At 37.9% G+C, this 22,602-nt stretch overlaps 1 pseudogene; it reads left to right on the plus strand.

The window, feature by feature from the left end:
• Positions 1 to 1,727: 1,727 nt before the first annotated feature.
• LOC122079353 lies at positions 1,728 to 19,261 on the plus strand (annotated as a pseudogene).
• Positions 19,262 to 22,602: the final 3,341 nt, after the last annotated feature.

Raw genomic sequence — 22,602 nt, forward strand, 5'->3', positions numbered from 1 at the left:
GGCAAAAAATTACAAAAAGATTGATAACATCATTCGTAGAGAGTTTTTTATGATTAACTGAAAAAATATATATTTCTCCTGTGTAAACATTTGCAAAAAATTGATAACATCATTCGTAGAGAATTTTTTATGATTTATTGAAAAAAATAACTATTTCTCCTGTATAAACATTCCTACTAAAACATATAAAATCCTCTTATTATCTATGATTGTTTATTTGGCTTCTTTCTTGTGATTGTGTTGGCCCTCAACATTCTCAATATGCATATCATCTTAGAAACTTCTTCTACCATAAACTCTTGGAATACTTTTCTCCTTTTTTTTTGCCACCTCATCAAATTATATGAGATTCTTTACTTGAAAGCTTTAGTGAGGTTTTCTCTTCCAAACACCGTGGATAAAATAATTAAAGGAAATGGGGGATAAGGAGTTAGAAGAAGGAGAAGAATAATAAAAATCTTATTTATTAATTTAGGACAAAAAAATTAGTATTTTTTCCCCATATGTGTAGACATAGAAAATCCATTTGGCTTGGTTATTGCTTCTTCTTTTGTCTTTACTTTTTTTGCCTAGTTCATTTTGTCTCTTCACACATATTCAACAATTTTATCCTCATTTAAATTTTACCTAAAAAAATGTTTAATTGCAAATTTCAACATATTCATAATTTGAAAAGAGGATGACGAGGCACAAGAGTGAGAAAAATAATAACAACATTTTTTAATTAGTTTTTGATGAAAAAATAAGTTTTTCTTTTTCCACGTGTAAACAGAGAAAGCCTCTCTTCTCTTGGTTATTGATTTTTTTTTCCCTAACTTATTTTAGCTGAAATATCAAGAGTTTTTTTTTTTTTTGTAGATAGAAGAAAGAGAATAAATCAATAAATAATAAGAAAGATTTTTTTTAGTTAAATTTTGGTGAAATTCAACACGTGTAAAAATAGAAGTCAGGGTAAAAATAGAAAACCCCTTCCCCTTGGTTATTGACTTCTATTTTGTTGTTTTTTCCTCTATCTCATTTTGTCCTTTTTCACATTTATTTAGATATATTTTTTTATATTTCAATTAACGAGGAATAAAATTGTGAAGATCTTGAATCCTGAGTTACAATTTATAGAAAACCTTATTTACAAATTTTTATTTATTTTTATAAATCAAAACGTGTCAAGCCCTCATTAATCCACGAAATGGAAACGTGTGTACCTCTTAATCGCATCAATCTGATGTAGGATGAGATCAAATCTTCCCGCGTTAAACCTGAGTTTAAAATGGGATAGTGGGGCCCACTATTCAAATCTTTGACCGTTAAAACGACATCATAGGTTTCCCCATTTGGAAGTTAGATCCGAGTCGGTCCCGAGAAGTCCGAGAATCCCACCGAGTAGCCCAACTCTTATGGGTTAAGAACTTCTTGCACAAACTGACAAAAGAGTCTGTGATACGATAAGCGTAGCTCCACAACAAAAATTGTAGACCCTGCTCCAAAAATCGGTCAGATCAGTATCTTTCAATCTAATTCGATTGATAGTGAAATAGAGATATGGACCGTGGCTATTATGAAGCTTACGACAACCCACGTCAGACTAAGTGTCGTGTCAATGAGCTCTACAGTCAGCCACGTGTCTCGACAGAATTATTCCGCACCACATCATCATCTTCTTTTCATTCAAAATAATTCTAAAAAAGGGTAACGCGTAAGGGTAAACCAATGATTAGAGAGTCGATTTATTGATTTAACCCGCCGTTCTCTCTCTTTTCTGTTCTCTCTCATCTGTATCGGATTGATGCCAGGCTTGCCAGCAATGGAGATTTCTTCATCTTCTCTCTCTATAATTACTCCAAAACGCCAAAACCCTCGTTCCTACTAGGCGGGAAGTTTCTCTAACCGTCTTTCTGAATTCTAAATTGTAATCTCCTATTTCTATCCATTTTGATTCGCAGATAGCCCTAATTTGGAACCGAACTCTGTCTGTCTGTCTCTCTCTCTCTCTCTGTGCATGTTCTATTAGACAAACCCTAATTTCTCTGCCGTTTTTTGTGAATTTGTAGTTAGTTTCGTCTCCAAATGGTTACTGAATTTAATTCTCAATTCTGCTTTGTTCTGGAGCATTAGATTTGGAGTTATGGATGTTCCTTTAGCGTAATTTGAATTTGAACCTTTTAAGGTTCGCCAGGAATGGCTATTGTGACAGGAGATCGGTACCTGGAATTTCTGGTGAAGTTTGTGGAGAAACAAGCTGGTCCGTTACTTGAAGGAACCTTAGTTTTGAAGCTAAATCCAGTTGGACTTCACTATGTTCAATCGAGGCTTGAAGCATTAGAAGAGCTTGAAGGTCTTCTGGCTGGTGCTCCTGTAGATTATCTCCGTGCTTACATTTCTGATCTCGGTGACCACCGGGCGCTTGAGCAGGTGAGGAGAATTTTACGGCTTCTGACGTCTCTGAAGGTTGTCTCCGTACTCCCGCCACCTGCTAGAGATCCGACACCGTTATCGCTTTTGCCCTTCGGACGGCTTAAGGTTTTGGAGCTCCGCGGATGTGATCTTTCGACTTCGGCTGCAAGAGGACTTCTGGAGTTGAGACATACTTTGGAGAAGATCATCTGTTACAATTCTACTGTAGGTTTTTCGCATTCTTTCTTCTCGTGGAAATCCTGTATGTCAATCTTTCTTGTTTTCTTGGTGAAGTCTTACTATTTTAGTGAATTTTTTTTTCTTGTTATGATGCTTTTTTTGTGTGCTTCAAATATTTTCCCTTTTACGCATTACATGTGGATACTTTCTGCAGTTTCTGAGAATATGAGTTCTCTTGCGTGAACAATTCAGGATGCTCTTCGGCATGTATTTGCTAGTAGAATTGTGGATATAAAAGAGTCCCCGGTATGGAATCGGCTGACATTCGTTTCATGTGCCTGCAACGACTTGCTTCTCATGGACGAGTCTCTGCAGCTGCTCCCTGTGGTTGAAACACTTGATCTTAGTCGAAACAGATTTGCAAAAGTTGATAATCTGCGGAAGTGTTCCAAATTGAGATTCCTGGATCTTGGTTTCAATCAACTGCGGACAATTGCATCATTTGCTGAGGTAGGATTGATTATTGGTGCTTCCCTTTGTTGGCCATTTACTCTGAATTTTCAGACTATGCATAACTTTCCTATCTCTACTTTCTTAAAAATTCCTGTTGTTTCCCTCAGCTGCTTCAGACAGTGGTCATTAATAATTATATCACATTCACATTTTGCCATCTTGTTTTCAATACGAAGTAGTGTATAGTATTGTCTTGAATTGTACATCATCATAGATTTTATCTCAGACTGTTGACGAGTATTGAACGAAAATGGTTGCCTTATCCTTGAGAGTACAAGTAATTCATAATACTAGCAACTTCATTGTTTAAAGTGTTCATTTTTCATCTTATTCTAGTCGTGTTGCTTTTCACTGATAACCCAACTGATTTGAACCTTCACATAATTGTTGTGGTTTACCTTTCTATTTTCCCTCTCAAAACTTCCCCATATACACTGATTTCTTTCTCTTCTGACCTTGCAAGTAGGATGTTTCAGGGCACTTATCAAATCTTTAAGAAAAAAGGAAATCTATTTGAAAGGAAGACTTAGAACGGTTACCCTCTGCAGTGTTCCTTTACTTAAGATGCATATGATAAATAAGATAAGGGCTCACAACGTGGTGCAAAAAACACCTACAAAGATCCCTTTAAAGTTGGCTGTGCTCCTGGTGCGGCACCTTTTTATCTTTCTTTTGATGTCAAAATCCTGTTACACATAATAGAGAATGAATCAACATCCTCTTCATTAAGATTCATTGTGTACCATCTAAATTGACTTATACGAGAACTTCAAAGTTAACCACTTTGTACATGCCTAATTGAATTTCTTTTATTTTAACCAAATCATGGGTCAGGGAGATAATTTCATATCATACCACCAAGGGGGGAACATGCAAACTGGTAGCTGTAATAGATTGTGCACCCGACATTTTTTTGTATGCTTTTAATTTTTGAGTTATGGTTTGGCTTGGAACTCCTCACACAAATTTGTTGGATTGTGCAGATTTCATGTTCAATTGTTAAGCTTGTTTTAAGGAACAATGCTCTGACCACATTACGTGGGATTGAGAATTTGAAATCAATTGAAGGGCTTGATCTCTCGTACAATATAATTTCCAATTTTTCAGAGATAGAGATCCTAGCCAGTCTTCCATCTCTTCAAAATTTATGGTTGGAGGGAAATCCGACATGCTGTGCCACGTGGTATCGACCACAGGTTTTCAGCTTCATTCCCATCCAGAGAAAGTAAGTGTCAGTTTCTTTTCTTCTTCTTCTTCTTCTTTTTTTTTTTTTTTTTGTTGTAAGTTTTGCTTCACAAATGACTCACATTTTCCTTTGACTGATCATATCTCTAAGTGTTCTGTTTTGGTTATTAGTGTCTGTTTTTATGATCTCAACTCATCCTTTTTTGGTCATACAAAAGTACTTTAATATGCTCAGGTCAGGTTGCTTAGTTAAGGGCCCTGCTGAAATAACATTTCCTCCATGGTTGATTCAGTTGAAATTAGATGAGAAGGAAATCACCACAAAAGAATTCTGGAAGAGGCAAATTGTTCTTGCAAGCAGACAGAAACGACCTACTGCTTTTGGTTTTTATTCTCCAGCAAAATATGATGCTGATGGGGAAGGGAGTTTCAACATGAAAAGGGTAGGTGACTTTTGAAGCTTATTTAAAGATTCTTGACCAAAAAAAAAAAACTTAAATGGAACATTTTACCAGTCTTGTTCTTTCATATCCACATTTACATCACAGGTTAATCCTTGAATCTAAAAATAATTACCTTTTTAATGGCAGAAAAATTTGTCGCTCTTTCATATCCACATTTACATCACATGTTAATCCTTGAATCTAAAATAATTACCTTTTTAATGGCAGAAAAAGTTGTCGCGTCTTGCTTGTATTGAGGATGAGGGAAAGGGGAGACATGTTTCTCTGGAATCTACTGACCAAGAGTCAATCTCATGTGACAGTGAGATCCAAAGCAGAGAAGAGAATGCCATGTCTGACACTGAAACTGAAATATTTGGTTTAATAAATAGGATTGAATTCATGAAGAAAGAAAATTCTTCTCTTTGGCTACAAGAGTTTAAGCAGTGGATGGATCATAGCAACGAAAATATGGTGGACAGCAGCAAATTTATAGGGGAGATCTCTAGTATTGATAAAGAAAATTATAGGAAAAACAAGAAAAGCTACAAGCATCTTGGATGTGTCTCAAACTCGGTACAAGTATCAGTAGTGGATCATACCATAAACATGTTGGAATCTGAAAACTCGTTCACTGACACTTCTATTGATTTAAATAGCAATCGATATTTTGATTCCATTGGTGAAGTAGCTTCAGAGTCCTCAGAGGATTATTACCACAAAGAAGGTCAGCGTATCTTAAGAACTGGTAGAATGGATTTAAAACAGGTCAGCTGAAGGGTTCTTCTCATCATCAAAAGGTGAATTCTCTGCCTGTAAAGGAAAAAGATTCCCTTCTTCCTGACAGATTGATCATCCAGGGAGAAAGAAAGGATAGGGAGGTTGACTTTTCTCAATTGACAGCCATTGGTGATATTATCGAGTCTCATTCTTCATCTGGTTTCCTCAGTTCACCTCCACATTATCAAGAGGATATCTTGCAACGCAGGCACAACTTAGTGGAAGAACTTATGCAGCTATCTGCTGAATCCTATTCGGTGGCATCATCAGATAGTGATACCAGCTGTAGTGCAGATAATATTTGTGATGATGATCAGATATTGAATGAAGATTCCTTGAATAGGAGTATGGAAGACCACCTGCATGGACATTCCCCCAACAACAATTATTATAATAGAAGACATGAAAATCCACAAATCAGACAAAATGGCAGATATTCATTGGGTTATCAAGCTGATCAGGCTTCTAGCATTGGGAAGCTTCTAAAACAAGACTGCTCCAACAATGTTTTGGCAGATGCTGATTGTGATGAGACTGATCATGTCATGGAACAAGAGGAAGACTCTTTGGAGAAGAGAAAGTGTAAACGGAAGCCAAAAAAGAGAATCGTGTCGTTATTGGAAGAGAATTATACGGTGGGAAACTCAGAAGTACGATATCATAAGTTAAATGGTACTCGAGAAGCAAGTAAAACTGGCATGGAGAATGGACCAAAGATACAAACTTTTGGTAGGAGTGACTTCCAGAAGGCCCATGAGGACAAGGAGTGGACATGGATAAATTCTGTGGAAACCTCACTGGTTGATGGTTCTGGTGAATCAATTTCCAGGATGGAGTGCTCTTCTAATCTCTCTAATAGTAACGAAACCATAAAGAGCTATTTCCATTTGAATGTTGCTGATTCAGGAGCTTCTGAGATCTGTTTGCAATGTATGCGTTGTGACAGTATACTTAAACTGGAATCAGGGTGCAAGGAGAGGTAAACTTTCATCCTTCTCTGGTTGTTTGGGGAGGACACCAATGCATTTTCATCAGTATTACCTGCAATCTGAGAATTGCTCATGGTTCAATTGCTTTAACATTCCATGTAATTGGTACAAAGTATTTTTCATAGTGTTGTGATATGAATTGAACAAAGTGTTCCTGAATAGAATGTCAGCGATTGCTCATGGTTCAGTTGCTTTAACATTCCATGTAATTGGCACAAATATTTTTCATAGTGTTGTGATATGAATTGAACAAAGTGTTCCTGAATAGAATGTGAGCAAGGTTTTTACATATTAGCAGCTAATATTTAATATTTTAGCACCTCAATTTAAGTCATCTGATGTAAAGTTCTTGAAGTTTACCAGTTGGAATCAAAATATGCCCTTCAAACAATTATGATGATCAGGAAAATATGTTACTTAGCATGAAAATGTACTTATACCTGATAAAAACTGTTATATTAGTGGTATGGATGCTTAATCCAAAAACTGTGTATTAAGTGTACTAGAATAGTTGATCCTTGAGCTCCATTGAGAGGAATCTGAAGGTGCTACTTTTTCATTGGTTAGGCCCTTTTAGGGGAGAAGAATCTTTATGGTAAAGCCCTGATGCTTGATAGCGCTTAGTTTATCTGGTAAAATCTAAATATCATTTTGTAAGAAGAAAACTTATTCACCGTTTCTTAGAGATTCTCCATTAAGGCCCATTGATACATTCTGGTATAAATCCCACTTAGGAGTATGTCAACCCCAACTGCAGCACAGGTCCAGGATATATCTGAGGGCTATGCAAAGGCTTAACAGAGTTTTGAAGTTCAGATCTAAACCCAGAAATTCAGAATAGTAGCAATGAATATTTCTGGCAGAGAAGCCAGATTTGAACTACTGGTTTATAAAAGAATACAGAATTAACAGATAACTAACAACATGAGATCTGAAGCTAACCTGATACTAGAATGCATATGCAGATCTGCAACAGAGTGGAGTTAACTACTTTGATGTAGATTAGATCTATTTCAGAACTGCAGCAGCCACATATTGGGGTTTAATAACCTTGCTACAGGATGAAGAGAGAAATAGAGTAAGAATCTGCTAGCCACAAAAGAGCCCCAGGTGGAGAAACAAGAGATGAAAGATGGGGGATCACAGGAGAAGAAGAAAAGAATCAATCAAGAACTGTGTGGGGGGGGGGGGGGAAGAGGAGGGAGAAGAGAGTGCTTTCCTACACTTCAAAATAAACCCAAATTATGACGGGGAGTGGGGGATTACATCTCTTTAAATAAAAAGGAAATACACTTCCACCTATTGTGGACTTCCTATGAGACTAAAAGACTTCTAAACTTTTCCTACGCCTGGGATGGGCCCCACAAGACAGCTAGCTATTATAAATAGAATAACATTCTAATTTCTAACTGATGGCTAATGGGTTCTACCACTAATCTGAATTAAAGAACTAAATTTGTGTACCCTTAATGGACCTAAAAGTTGGACCTTATAATTGGGCCCATTACAAATAAAGACATTTACAACAAAAACCATAACCAAGTACTATCAAAACATGCCCTAATTACAGTAAGTTCTCGTCAAATAGTTCCTCACTTCCATTTGTTATGCCCAGTTGTCCATTAAAATGGTCACTTAAGGATGAGGTCCAATGAGAAAGGAAGTAGAGTGATCAATAATATTATGTAATGAGGACAGGGATTTGCATTTGAGCCTGATTTTTACCTGATAGATGTGTCTACAAGGAAGTCCAATAAACACAACATTGGGAGAGGTCTTCCGTCCTCTTTTGTATGTAATTACCATGTTCTTCCTGCAGGCAATCACCTAAGTGAAACTATAGTTATTTTACCTTTACATTCCGCTTGCTGCTAGCTCTCTCTCCTCTACTCCCCCCTATTTTTATTTTTTTTTAAGAAATAAAATACATGAAATTCCTGGCATTGTTCTGAAACTTGGTTCACCCGTCCATTGTTGAGGCTCGTGGCAAGCAATGGATTAACCTTGGGTCAAAGCTGGGTCAGATGGTCATAAGCTTTATATAGATGTGCTTATTATTTGATATATATTAGACAAAGTGGCAATTTATTACACTTTTTGGGTGAATAATATATTACAAAATTAGCTGTGGCACAATGAAAAGATATGGCTAGATAAAATTGTTTCAAGTTTTAACAGAAGACGTATTAGTGTTTTTTTTTTTTTTTTTTTAATTAATGTAAAAACTCTCTGCGTTAAGCAAGAAATTGATACATTGACAGGTTCTAAACAAAATCAGGTTTAAAGGTGGATCCACTTGTTGTAGGAGTGGGTGGTGAGTCAATCTGTTCAACAGGACAGGTCTGGAGTATTTGTTTAAGGTTGTGTGAAAATTCAGTTCAGGGTCCAACAAGTGCAGACTTAGCTGCAGAATGCTAAATTGGTGTTTTCTTGTTACAGAGGTCTTCAGTGAAGCAATATCAACTTCTTCATTACATCACCCAAACTGCCAAGCTTTTTGATTAGTCAATTAACGCAAGTCTTTTTTTTTTAGCCCTACAAATAAGTATAGAATGTTCAATTTATTCAATTGGTGGTTAATATCTTGCATTTTACGGATCTAGCCTATAACATTTTGTTTAGTGTTCTCTTGTTGCTTTCTGTTTGATTGCCTAGGGCAAAGGTGTTCCTAGCATCACTTACAAAAAGGGTGGGTGTGCCTGTGTGTCCTGCCATAGTCAATTAAAAACTGCTAAGTGTTCTACTGAATTTCTCTCATGGTTTGTGTTCTGTTGTTCTTGCAGAGAGCTTGTTTTATTACTGAGCAGTGAAAACAAGTTATATGTGCTACTTATGAACTTTACATCTGACGGATCAGGTTAGTTGTGTTGTGTATAAGCTCCTCACGGGAGGCATACTTTAATTACTTGGTAGTTAGTTCCCAGTTAGAGACCACCGTCCATAGAATGGTTGGCTATGTGACTGTTATAGTTTAATTTGATTGTAATTTCACAGAAACTGGCTCGGAAGTTGTGGGGTGTCATAGGCTTGAAGATGTTAAAGAAATTGAGGTTGGTATAGGACTACAGGTTTTGAGGTTAGTATGTAGTGTATCTTTTCTAAAAGTCACTAAATTGTTTAATCCTCGTGTACTCATCCTCTCTCTCTCTCTCGCTTACAGTGTGCATTTTGAGATGGATTCGACATACATATTCCTAACAAGGAGCATTGAGAAATCAAGGGAATTGTTATGTCTCTTGCAAGTTTCTGATATTTCTGCAACAAGTAATAAATGTTCACTAAAGAGGTGACGTATCCATCTTCAAACCCGTGGTATTCAAAGCAAAATGATTATTGATTCCAGCTATATTGAAAACTAAAATGAACAGCAACACATTTGTGTGATACTGATTTGTTTGTTGGGTCTGGACTGGGACCTTGAATTGAAACAACAGTCTGGAGCAGATCCAAGTTGAATTGTTTGAGAAACATGTCTGTGTTGGTCCAACGATGAGCATATTCCTGTACTCAATGTTGCTTTTTTGGCACAGCAATAGTAAAGGTACATTTGGTTCACATTGTTCAATTTTTTATTTCCATTTCATAATGAGGTGAATTGCATGTATGATAAGATTCTTGATGAATTCTGATTGATCGAAATTGAGTGTCACTAGATGGCCTACACCATCTTGCCGAACTTTGATGACCAACTTTCAAATTTCCTGGTATTATGATTGTTAGTTTACACTTGTTAGCCCAAGAATGTTTATGAATGGCTATCATTGTTGTTGCTGAACTCATCTTGATATGTTACCAAGAATGTTTATGAATGGCTATCATTGTTGTTGCTGAACTCATCTTGATATGTTACATTGGTACTTAAGATGGTTGCCCTTCTTTATACCGAGTCATGGAACATGCTTCAACTGATTATATCATAAGTTTTCATTTAGATGAGGATATGCCTCATGTGTTTGTTTGTTGTCCAATTGTCCTCATAAAGCAGTTTGAAGGCATCAATGGGAGTTATTTTGTGATGTAGGGCAGGTAGCAAAGTTGAAAACCTAGAGCCCTACGGATAATAGGCTCACTAACTATAAGGATGCATTAGAATAGAGAGAACACAGTAATCGAGGAGAGAGAATTAAGAAAAAAGCCGCAATGTATAACAATAATAGTGTGTGTTAGAGTTCCTGACTCCTGAGACCAAACCAAAGCAAAGAGAAGAGAGATCGAGAGCCACAAAAGCCGCAATGTATAACAATAATAGTATGTGTTAAGAGTTCCAGAATCCTTTTGACCAAACCAAGGCAATGAGAAGAGAGATCGAGAGCCGCAAGCAGCACAAAGAGGTGGGAGGCAACCTACGGCTGGTGTTGGAATACCTAGCCGCCACTCCCTGTCTATTTATAATGATCAGCACTTAGTTTTAAAAAAAAAAAAAATTGAAAAAACACAAAAACCATAACAGGGTAGAAACCCGTTTATGGTTTTTCACTGAAAAGTGTTTTTAGTTGTTTTTGGGCTTCACTTTAATAAACACGTGAAGTAACGAAGGTCAAATTGTAAACTGCTGCAACGGCTATGTTACAACTTATAAAGTTGTTTCCTTACCCAAAACCCTCAGAGATTTTGATAGGAAAAGCTAGGCACGGTGCTGGAGCTTGTGGAGATGTGGTCAATCCTGGCAACAATGACCGCTACTAGTCACGGCGAGTCACAAAGAGTCACAACCGTCTAACGGAGATGTAAATCCGGTGATTATGGCCAGAAAAACGAACTGAAGGGCTATGTTTTTGAAACACGATAGCAACCCCAAAAGCCATGGACAACGGTCAGAAAAACCATTGCCGGTGGTCGATTGAGGCATCCCGAAAATCCCCTTCACTGGCGAACAATCGATCAATGGTTGCTCTAAACGAGATCCTTAGGAAGGAGAAGGAGAAGGAGAAAAAGAATCAAACCCCATCTCCACTTACCCTCTTTCCCCATTCCTTTTGAAATTTTCTTGAACCCTAACGAAGAAACCCAAAACAAGATGTGGTCACTCAAGGCCTCGTGCATCTGCAGGTGCAGCTGTCCAACCAATCTCAATAGTTGTCCAACCAACTGTCCAGAAATTTAAAAGGAGTTATAAGGAAGATGGGTGAAGGGGGCATTTCTTCACCCATTTCTTCTAAAAACCATTTTGCCCATAGGAATACCAATATCGAAGTGAAACAAGGAATCTAAAGAAGAAGAGAGGCTAGAGTATATTAGCAACAAGTAAATCCTTTGTAGCAATTACCTGTACAAAGTAAATTCCTTGCAATGGATAGTTGCAACTCTGGAAAATGCAATCCGGTAATATTTTTTATGACATACTTTATTATGTATAGTAGTTACCAAACGATTTTTATGTTTTGATCAAAATTGATTTTCTTTAATCATTTTTGTTAAATAAACAAAAATCAAAAATAAAATTATACCAAAGAGGGCCGTAATGCAAAGAAAGCATACCTCACTCTCGAATAGGTTTTTGCATCAGCTATGTTTTCCCTCACTTTACTGGCCTCCTATGGATTGTTTGAGCGTAAATAGGTATGATGCTTGCTCCAAGTGTAATGTAGAACTAGAATCACAAGTGATCCTAATCCCAGGCAGGATCTCAAAATCTAGCTGAATAGGGAGAAATTCGAGAACTCACAAACCGTGCCTCAGATGGAGTTGAAACTTGGACTAGATGAAGGTCCTATATAGGTCAACAAACCCTCAAAAGATGAGACAACTCCGATGGTTGAATTTAGAGATATGTTGTCAACATGAATTAGGAAACTTTATGGAGTTCTGCAGAACAGCAGCTATAGGCCTTCAAAATGGTCTTTCGATGGTGCTCTAGGCTTCAACAAACTTACTTTGATCACTTAAACACTCTTTCACACAAACAAATAAAAGAAAAATAAGAAAAGGAAGAGAATTCGATGGTGGGGTTGAGAAGGGAGAAGAAGGCTTACTGAATGGGCATCTCACCCTCTCTGGTAACAGCTATCTCAGCCACAAGTAAACATTCAAATTCATAAACTTCAATCTTTTTTTTCCATTATGATCAATGTGCTTTAAGTAGCCTTATAAAACTTAGACACAAAGAAAAACAAAAAAAATGAAACAAATAAACTGAAATAAGATTTTTAATGTGTCTAACTTGCTAACTAAGATTAACAAAATTAGAAACTGACATGTAACGCTCCGGCCCCATTAACCTTGCACAATATTGTCCTCTTTAGTTCATGGGCCTCAAGGCTTTAAAACGCATTGTGCCATGTTAAGGAGGTTAGAGGTTATTAACTAGCCTAGTAATTTCTCTTTAGGCGATGTGGAACTAAAATTGCACACCCTCACGGATCTCCCAAACCCCCTGGTATTTGCCGTATTCTTGGTGGGGACACCTCACCAATCTCCCAGGCGGGTCCGGTACTTGCAGCATTCTTGGGTCTCACAAACTTCCCCCATTTCGGCACAGTGTTCCCGCTATGGCCCACACGCTGTCGGGGTCTGCTCTGATACCATTTGTAATGTCTCGGCCCCCATTAACCTTTCACAATATTATTCTCTTTGGCCCATGGGCCTCAAGGCTTTAAAACGCGTTGTGCCATGTTAAGGAGGCTAGAGGTTATTAACTAGCCCAGTAATCTCTTACTAGGTGATGTGGGACTAAAGTTTGTAACCCTTACCGATTTTCCAAACCTCTGTATTTGCCGTATTCTTGGTGGGGATACCTCACCGATCTCCCAGGCGGGTCCGGTACTTGCCGTATTCTTAGGTCTCACATAACAAATAATTTAAAAAATGAAACTAACCTAAGTTACAAAATAGAAACTTCTTTGACTAATAAAATAGGAAATTAATTAGCTCACTAAGAAAATATAAACTAACCAAAGTAAACTAAATAGGAAACTAACATCAAATGTCCTAACAAGTGCTGGCAGCATCTTTCCCAAGCCAACTATCAATATTGGACCCTAATGTACTGCTCATGTGAGCAGTACCTATGTGAACAGTAAAGTAGGTTGGCTGATCCGATTGGAGAAAAATAAGGCTGGTTTGATGTATGAAACTGAACCAGATTGGGCCAGCATTGAACTCTCTTTTTGATAGCTGATCTATATCAGAGCGGTTCCAAACACTCTAAGACCAAATTACTGATTAAACCATTGAAGATGCAGCAATAGGTGGCTACTCACCACAGTTTTTTAAAGCAAAAGAGAGATCAGCAGAGAAGGAATGGAGAACACCTAGGCAATGTGGAACTAAAGTGTGCACACTCTCACCGACAAACCCCTGGTACTTGCCGTATTCTTGGTGGGGACACCTCACCGATCTCCCAGGCGGGTCTGGTATTACGTATTCTTAGGTGTCACAGCTCCCCCCTTTCAGTACAGCATCCCGCTTTGGCCCCACACGCTGTTGGGGTTTGCTCTGATACCATTTGTAACTCCCCGGCCCCATTAACCTTGCACAATATTCTCTTTGGCCCATGGGCCTCAAGGCTTTAAAACGGTTGTGCCAGAGGCTAGAGGTTATTAACTAGCTCAGTAATCTCTCCCTAGGCGATGTGGGATTAAAATTTGTACACGCTTACCGATTTTCCAAACCCTGATATTTGTCGTATTCTTGGTGGGACACCTCACCGATCTCCCAGGCAAGTCCGGTACTTGCCGTATTCTTGGGTCTCACATAACAAGTAATTTAAAAAATGAAACTAACCTAAGTTACAAAATAGAAACTTCTTTGACTAATAAAATAGGAAATTAATTAGCTCACTAAGAAATATAAACTAACCAAAGTAAACTAAATAGGAAACTAACATCTAATATCCTAAAAAGTGCTGGTAGCATCTTTCCCAAGCCAGTTGTCAATATTGGGCCCTAATGTACTGTTCACGTGAGTAGTACCTGCTTGAACAGTAACCGCAGGTTGGCTGATCCGATTGGAGAAAAATAAGGCTGGTTTGATGTATGAAACTGAACCAGATCTAACCAGACTTGGGCCAGCATTGAACTCTTTTTTGACAGCTCAATCTACATCAAAGCGGTTCCAAACACTCCAAGACCAAATTAATGATTAAACCATAGAAGATGCAGCAATAGGTGGCTACTCACCACAGGTTTTTTAAAGCAAAAGAGAGATCAGTAGAGAAGGAATGGAGAACACCTAGATCTGATCACAGAGGCTCTGATACCATGTTAAGAGTTCAAAATCCTGAAACCAAACCAAGGCAAAGAGAAAAGAGATCGAGAACCACAAGCAGCCCCAAAGAGGTGGGAGGTAGCCTGCGGCTGGTGTTGGAATACCTAGCCGCAGGCCACTTCCTGTCTATTTATAATGGTTTCACTTAATGAAAAGAAACCAATGGACAGGAATACCCTGTACGCTGCGCAATACGACTTCAAGAACATTAAAAAGTAAGTAAAGAGATCAAAGTACCCCTAAAAACTCAACATATACAATGTAGGAATAGTAGTTATTCATACAAGACTCTATTCTATCCTTAACAATAGCAATGGCTTAATGAAATAAAACACTCAACTCAGCTCCTTATCCCAACTAAATGGGTCGGTTAATGAAAAAAAAATGCTCAAACTAAACTAATAAAACAAATTCTGTAATTCTACCTCATAATCATAATTTAGGCCCATTATAGTGGGCCTAATATAAAGAAAACCATTTGACCGAAGGCCCAACACATATATAACCCAACTTAAAGCTTATTTGTGATAAAATAAGCCCATGTGTGTGATTTATCTGCATCACCCCATATCCCATGTCCCTTGCCACAAAGAAACAACCATGATCACTGGGGGAAAGACCCAAGGAAACAAGCCCAGAAATTATGCAGATCTTCACCCACATAGTCCCCTTCTAGAGAGTTGACAACACACTTATATATGGACATCAATTTTTTGGGAAGCCTTATCTTGGTATACTTAGGTTTCTTTCAGAAAATATTAGTTTTTTCATGCATGGTTGTTGATAGTTAAGTCACAATTGGACAGAGGAATCGTGGCTTTCAAGATCCTTGTTTGTAATTGAAGGCTATGTGCTTGTGTGCATTGAAGACCTTATGCAGTTCAGCTCTCTTTCCATGGATGATGTGTCATGCTCCTCATATCTCACGCTTGATTTGTGCTGCTCCATCAGTGACATATCTGAGATGGTAATCCTGAGTTTCTTTTGCCTTTTAAAAGGTTCATTGTCCACATGTAGAGTATATAATAATTAAGGATGATTTTTCCTTATTTACTTGAAGCACACAAACATATATTGTATTGGATACCACTTTAGTCCCTGTCTGCTGTTTGGCAACCATCAACCATGCTGCCTTCTAGCATAAGAGCTGCATCAAGAATTGGAACAAGTTTGATTGAGGTTATCCATGTTGCTGTTATCTTTTGGTTTGCTCAACCAATCTATTCCTGTCTTTCAAGAGTGGTTATTTCATGCTCTTAAGAATATTTTAAGCAGTTTTTTGTTTATTTATAGGGCAAAGGAACTCAGCCCGTCCTTGTGGCTCCGTACCAGCACGCGGGCCAATGGGAGGGCGGGCGTGTGGGAGCATCAACCACACAGGTAGGGCAGTCTTTTGTGTAGTTGATGCTCCCGCGCACCCTCCCATTGATGTAGACAAGTTACTTAATGGGCTTATTTTATTGCAAATAAGCCTTGGGTTTGGTTATGTATGTGTTGGGCCTTTGATCTCAAGGGTTATATTTGTAATGAGCCACTTTAATGGGCCTAAAATATGGGTAGAAAGTAGGAAAACGGGATTTAATCATTAGTTTAGTTAGAGTCCTATTTTGAGTCTATTTCCTTTGTTATTTCAGTTTCCTAGTCAGTTTAGGTTTCCCAATTAGTTAGGGATTGGGTTAGGCCTTTCTTTTTTAGTGTGTGAATCAGTTTGAGTCTTCTATATAAGTTTCTAAGGGGCTACAACATTGAACACGAATTTATGAAAGAAAAGAAAAAGATGGTTTATGTTGTTGTGCTATGTGATGCCGTTGGGTGAGATGCCTAAACCTGAGGGGTGAGATGCTCATGCACTAGTTTTTCCCCCTTCTGAACCCTCTATCAAATTCTCTTCCTTTTCTTTTTTTCCTTTTATTTGTTTGTTGTGAAAAGTGTTTGAGAGCTAGAACCAAGCCTATTGGAGACATCTTCTCTATTTAGCCAAAATTTTAGATCATGCTGGGATTAGGATCACTTGTAATTCTAGTTCTACATTACCCATTGTTCCGCGTGCTGACGTAGGAGCCACAAGGATGGGCAAAGTTCTTTCTCCCTTATTTATATATTACATTTCATCTTATGAGATTATATAAAATACAATAACTTGTATTTGGACCACTGGACTATATTAATTTCTAGTCGCCATGGCAATAAAATTGAGTAATTGATTTACACAAAGACTGCACGATTACTTAATGCTGATGAAGAAGAGAAATCCTAAGCAATTATTTTTTATTTCAGTTCTATATTCCACTAGGTTGGATGATGTTTCACAAAGCATTAATATAGGATTAGGATGGATGAAGTGGAGAGGTGCGTCCAGAGTGTTGTGTGATCAACGTATAAGAAAAATTTTATGGGACAGTCATACAACTGGCTATGATGTATGGTGCAGAATGTTGGGCGGTTAAGAAGCATTATTAGATAAACTGAGTAGCAGAGATGAGGATGTTGAGATGGATGAGTGGTGAAGGAAGGATAAAGTAAGGAATTATCATATTAGAGCTAGTTTGGGAGTAGTTCCGATACATGATAAGCTACGAGAAAGTCGGTTGAGGTGGCATGGTCATGTTCAATAGAGACCTTTGGATGCTCCGATACAAAGGAGTGATTTGATTAAGGTTGAATTGTTGAAGGGGGAAGACATAAAATGACGTTAGGAGAAGTGGTGAGGAAAGACATGCATAATTTAGGCCTTGTATCAAGTACGAGTTGAATAGTGCTGATTGGAGGGCAAGGATCCATGTAGCCATACCTATTTAGTTGGGATAAGGCTGGGTGGTGGTTGTTTTCTATGTCCATTAGGATGGGGAACTTGTGGATGATCTCAGTTGCTTGAGTGGGTGATAAAAGTGGCTCCCATTGGTTGTATATTTTTTTTTTTTTTTAATTCAAGCCATCAAGAAACAGTTAGTTCATGAATGACTATTCTGATTGCAGGTGTTCGATAAGAGACGAAAAAAAAAAAAAAGAGCTAGGTGTGGATTCTGTGTGGAGTCACCTTTAGATTTGAGAACTAATTCAGGTTGCATTGCCTCTTATACCTATAGATCGATTCAACAATCTGATTAATCTAGGGGGTTGGCAGCTAGATGACTCGCGTAATGCTTCTGTCTGTTTATTTATAAGGGAGCAGATATCAGGCTGCACCTCAGCTGGAAACCTTTGGGCTGCCTTTGTCTTATCTACAACATGGCACTATGTGGTGGTCGAAAATTTTTCTGGCTCGTTATTGTGTGTCTAGTGATGATTTAATTTTCAATTTTATCTAACATTTTTACATGTTAGAATGCCTTCGAATTGTTGATAAATTTACTTTTAAACCCCAAGAGGGTAGGCGAGTTGGCAAGGGACCTTCACCCCAGGAAATGTGTGGTTCTGAGTTCGACTCCTCTTACCTCCTTGGGGCTACTCACATGGGGGTGTTTAGTGCTCTTCACTGCTTTCAGTGAAAGTTGAATGGTTCTCATTCAACCCCGGTATGACCTGGTCCATGCGGTTGTGGGGTCAGTATGAGCCTGCGGGACTACGGCCTGGATACCTTTCGTTGGCCAAAAAAAAATCAACTACAAGAACTATTAAGGCACTAAATTTGATATGTAACCTGTCCAGATGATTCATCAATCCAATAGTCGGAATGACCAAATAAACAGTCCATGTGGAAGAATGGATAAGACAGCCGGAAAGGCTTCAGGCTGTACCTCAACCAGTGACTTTTTTCACATCAATACTTGTATCTTCTATGCTTATTTTTATGGCTTTTGGGGACTTGAATTAGTCATGAGAATCCATCTGATGCTCGAATTATTCTTGTTTCTCATCAGTATTTTTATTTGCTGAATGCCATTGCATGGTGTAAAATGCAGAGTGACTTAGTAGCCTTGCACAAGTCACAGTCATACCAATGAACCGATGCTTGCTTGAATTGTTGGAGGTGCTACCCTTTGCTAATTTTCGTTGTATGGTGTAGAAAAACAAAACACTGTTTGGGTCTCTGATTGTTCTGTGAAATTACTGGGAGCCAGGCTTGTGTTCATCCATCCTGAATTTCATTTTCAGGTCATTGAACCCCGGGATAGTAGGTGCATCACGTTAACTCTTGATTCTGTTTCACTCAGAAGTTCCTATTCGACTGATCTTAATAAGGAAAATCAGTCTACCATGATCAAGAGTGATAAGAAGGCGACAGGTTCATTCACCTGGAAACTCAAATGGTTCTCTGAAGAGACCCTTGCCAAATTTGTCACATTGCTGAAGGCCATGCATGCAGCAACATCCTTGTCTCCTTTCCCTGTAAGATTTGTATCTTGAGGCTCTTTTTTTTTTTTTTTCATTCATTTCATTCATTTCTCTGGGTTTTTTAACGATCAGTATCCCACACCTTCCCCCCCCCCCTCCCTTTTTGCTTCCTTTCAATATTCTTTTATTCGTGTTCTTTAAGCAGTCCTTGTCGTGCCATGTAACAATTGTACAGTGTAGAACAGCAAGAAGAAAATTTCCAGTGAATGAGAAGTGTTCCTTTTATCCTTTTCTCTACAATTGTACTTTGGATAAATGTTCTTTGCAGAAATTGTTTTGACCGGCGAAGGAGGAAAACAATTTTGGTTGGGTATGAACTGGCAGTGCTAAGCTTTATTGTAGTTTTGTGCAGCAAAAACTATTTTACAGGCTGGTGAAACTTGGGGAACTTGTGATACTTTAGTTGTTTTTCTTCTTCAAATTTGATGTGAGACTCGTATCTTGGCTTATCAGAACTAGAGGGATAATTATATACAGGTCTCAAAACTTAAATAGTAAGGTGACCAATGATATTATACAAGGGAAATTTGCCTAGACCTACTTAGGTAAGAAAATAAATTACAAAACAAGTAGGGTTAAGACTTTGTTTTACACCTAGTTTTCTTGCAAACCTAGGAAATTGTCGTATTACATAAATTCTAAATTATCAAAAGAACATATGAAAATGGAAAAAGATCCATGTATCTTCCATGTGGTAAGTTGAATGGGAATAAAATTTTGTTGACAAGTAAACCCCAAGGTCCCTTGTTTAGTCCAAATGTACTTTGGATATGTAGCAAAACAGTAGACTCTGGAGGTAGGTGAATGAATATTTAGGGGGGGTGTTTGCATGGACAAACATGACAGGGCAATGGAAAAAGATCCATGTATCTTGCATGTGGTAGGTTGAATGGGAATAAATTTTTGTTGATAAGTAAACCCCAAGGTCCCTTGTTCAGTCCAAATATACTTTGGATATGTGGCAAAACAGTAGCCTATGGAGGTCGGTGAATGAATATTTGGGGGGGTGGTGTTTGCATGGACAAACATGAGAGGGCATAGGTATATGATTGAATGAGTGAAGTTTGATGTTGGAACCGGAAACCTTTTGCCCTATATTTTACTTGACTTTTGAATTTTTCCTATTTCACTTCATACTGAATTTGAATATTGGGTGGTCTTATGTAGATTTGGGTTTGAATGCTCAAGGGTCCAACCCAAAAGGGTTCGTTACCCAATCCTTCTTTGACCATTCAAGAAGATTCTCGTTTATAACCCAGGTTCATTTGGTTGCAAGGAAAGCAAAGAGAAGCGGAATCAGGTTTCATTAGCTGTAGAGACTTAGGCTGCGTTTGGTAACGTTTTAAAAAATGATTTTGGAGTATTTTCGTTATATGAGAACGAAAAAATAGAATAAAGTATTTTTTTAACAAAAAATTGAAAGAAAAAAACATTAGAAACAAAAATTGATGGAGCGACATAAGGTAGTTTCGTCGTTTCAGTTTCATTTAAAAAAATAATAATAATATTTTTACATAAAAATTTAAATTTTTGTTTTTGATACCAAACGTTAGGAACGTTACCAAACGCAGCCGTTTTAAAAATAAGTCAGATGCATTGCTTGGTAGGGTTAGAAGTGGAGTAAGATTCTTCCTTTCTTAAAATTTTCAAAAGGATTGGAGGATTGACTGATTGAGAAAAAAGAGCCAAAAGAGACCAGACTGAGGTTTCAATGTCAGTGATTGGGTTGATGGGGTCCCCACGGCAGACTTCCCTGCCCTTTCTGCCGCAAATTCCGTTTGTTTGCCTATACCTCTAAGCGTAAATTGCTCCTTGTAAGCCGCTAGTCAATCAATACCATGAATTATGAGAAATTGAAAATGATGGGTAATGGCTTTTTTCTTACTCATTCTGTCATGCATCTCCTACTCTTGTTTTGTTTCTTTACCTCATGGGAGAGAATAGGGATGTCAACTGGTCAGGCCGGTTCGATTTCGGTCAAGCTTAATTGGGCTTGAAGACTTTCGAAGGCTACATCCTGTCCGCCCATTTAACTAATCGGGCTTAGTTATTGAGGGCATGGTACGCTTTATATTCGGTCGGTCGGCCTCGGGTTATAATCGGGCTTTAGTCGGGCCTTAACCGGGCTACGGACATGTTTAATGTTAAACGGGCTTTAACCGATTTTTAAACGGGCCCTCTTTAAAATGTGCTCTTATATTCCGGTCCACTCATGCGAGCCCAAAAAAATGACAATTAATTAATAAATAATACCAAATATCACCATTATTTAAAATGTGAACATGTTTTTACTTTTTAATTTGGGGGGTAAAATAGGTATTCTACAATCATTAAAGGGTCGGGCTAGGCCGGTGCACAATAGGCCGATCTCGATCGGGTGTTAAACGGTCGGTCTCGGTCGGGCGCCCGACGGTCCAAGTAGCAAAACCAAGACCGACCGTTTGTAAATGGGTCGGGCTCAAGCCCAACACGTTTAACAAATGGTCCGGGCCTGGCCAATCTATAAACGATCGGTCCCGGTCGATTTAGTCGGTTTGGGCCACGAATTGACACCCCTAAGAGAGAATACCTCACAATTAATTTGTTGAGGGTTCGTATGATAATGGAAGAGAGAGACCATGAATGGGTGTGTACTACTTGCACCGGCGGTGTCAACATCTTTTTATCATAAAAAAATATGTTACATTAAATAAGGGTAATATTTCAATTTCTTGAATTAATTTATTCATATGTTCTCAGATTGTTTCTTATTTAATCTTACATGGGGTGCATAAGTAATATTATTATTGATTACCTCAATTTCTAATATAACTTTGATGGATATTATCATACCACTAATTTTCTTAACATTTGCAACATCATTTTTTTAATATTTATTTCTAAACTCTTGCGTTAAGTTCATATGTTCTAAGATGCTAACTTAATCCTATACTTTTGGATTTTTTTTTTACCCACACTTGTTCATGACATGAGAAATCTTATCCATTTTTTGCTAAATTAGGCATCAAAACTAATAGTGAAATAAGGTGGGGATTCTTAAAACCCCAACCCAAACCTAGGTCTCCAAAATTCAACCCAAGTTTCACCCAACCTTGCTAAGTTTATGCAGACCCAACCTCACCTTAATTGACCTTGATTGGGCTGGGTCGGGTCGAGTTGGTCCTGATTTTTGTCAAGGTTGGGTTAATCTTGATTGACATTTTTTGTTTTTGTTTGTTTTTTTTTTTCTTTTAATGCATTTAAAAAGAAATATACACAATAATTGATATTCAGGACACCTGACCATGAGAATCAATGACCCATATTTATTTATTCTGATTCAAAGGATAGAATAATAATATTAAATTATATTATATAAATCAGAGTCCATATAAACTCAATGCAGGTTCCACCCAATCTTGCTAGGCTTATACCGACCCAATCTGGCCCTAACTGACTTTGATTGTGCTGGGTTGGCCTTTGCCAAGGTTAGGCTAACCCTAATTGCCTTTTTTTTTTGGGTACAGCAACATGCAAATTCAAGGAACCCATTTTATGCTTTCACCTTATTGCCTTTGTCTTTTACATGATCTTCATATCTA

The sequence above is a fragment of the Macadamia integrifolia genome, chromosome 1 (genome assembly GCF_013358625.1).
Source record: "Macadamia integrifolia cultivar HAES 741 chromosome 1, SCU_Mint_v3, whole genome shotgun sequence".
Lineage (NCBI taxonomy): Eukaryota > Viridiplantae > Streptophyta > Magnoliopsida > Proteales > Proteaceae > Macadamia > Macadamia integrifolia.